Source organism: Austrofundulus limnaeus, unplaced genomic scaffold (assembly GCF_001266775.1).
Source record: "Austrofundulus limnaeus strain Quisiro unplaced genomic scaffold, Austrofundulus_limnaeus-1.0 Scaffold673, whole genome shotgun sequence".
Classification (NCBI taxonomy): Eukaryota; Metazoa; Chordata; class Actinopteri; order Cyprinodontiformes; family Rivulidae; genus Austrofundulus; species Austrofundulus limnaeus.
Window position 1 is genome coordinate 265,972 of NW_013953075.1, and position 1,224 is coordinate 267,195.

The window sequence follows — 1,224 nt, forward strand, 5'->3', positions numbered from 1 at the left end:
CCTACCTACCTACCTACCTACCTACCTACCTACCTACCTACCTACCCATCCACCTACCCACCCACCCACCTACCTACCTACCTACCTTACTACCATCGTACCTAGCTACATACCTATCCACCTACCTACTTACCTTGCTTCCCACCTAATTACCCACTTTCCCTACAACCAACCTACCTACCTACCTGCATACCTACAGTGATCATCACAGTACCTGCTGTTGTTTTTAGTTGTCTGCAGCTCTTTGGTCCAGTCTGGTGATTTTAAATGGGTTTTATCAGTGAAGTTAATTGGACCTAACTTTGATAATTGATTTTCATTTAGAAGCTAAATCTTCTGCAGAACAACAGAAAAGACCAAACTTCTGTCTCAAACAGAARGAGTTTGATTAGCTTTTAACATTAGCTTCAGTTTGTCAGGAAGTGTAACTCGATCATCACCTCACACTCCAGCTGAACCATCGCCACCAACACGCTGCGCTGCAGCAGCTGGCTCGTTCCTGTCAGCGGATGATTTTACATCGTCATTCCTCACGTTTCCCCGTCTCCTGCGTCGCCAGCCTTGACAGCCTGTCGGGATGGATGGAGCTACGAGCGCCGCGGCAGAAGTGAGAATGGAAGTGATGGAGGTTAAATGGTGCCGCATTTAGACTGTGAAGAAATTATCAAGACAGATGAGGCATCGGAACAGATGCAATCAGCACCGGAGACCGACGTGTGCAAGTAAACAACTAAAGATAGAATATGTGCAAATGAGCAACAGCAGGAGAAACAGAGCAAAGCATTTATTGTTTGGACTTTAAGCATTTAGCTATAATCATTGAACTCAATGAGGAGACATGACACCATGCAGGAAAAATAAAAACTTCACATTCCTTTGAATCAACAGTCTGGCTGTTATGATTTAGAATATTTAGAGGTTTTACAAAAAGCAAACTTTCAAACTAACACCACAAAATCTCAAGAAAGGTTGTTCTGACACATAAATTCTTTAAAGGGATCCCCGATTAGTTTTAACAGACTTTATTTGAAAAATATAAATTTTAACAGTAAAATAAAGACTGTAAAAATACTGTAGGCTGTTTAGTTTTTATCATTTTTAAAAATATATTTTAACACGGACGGAGCCAATTTATTTACAAGCAAAGCATTCTGGGTAAATGTTGACATCCACTAGGTCCTTGGTGTGAGCGAGCTATATCCACCCTGAAGGTTAATCTTGGAC

General features: G+C 41.3%; 1 protein-coding gene across 1 annotated transcript in view; it reads left to right on the forward strand.

Moving 5' to 3' along the window:
• Nucleotides 1–1,224, forward strand: part of galnt14 (UDP-N-acetyl-alpha-D-galactosamine:polypeptide N-acetylgalactosaminyltransferase 14 (GalNAc-T14)) — a gene marked incomplete at both ends in the record, with an annotated part of 185,192 nt that overhangs the window by 157,947 nt on the left and 26,021 nt on the right.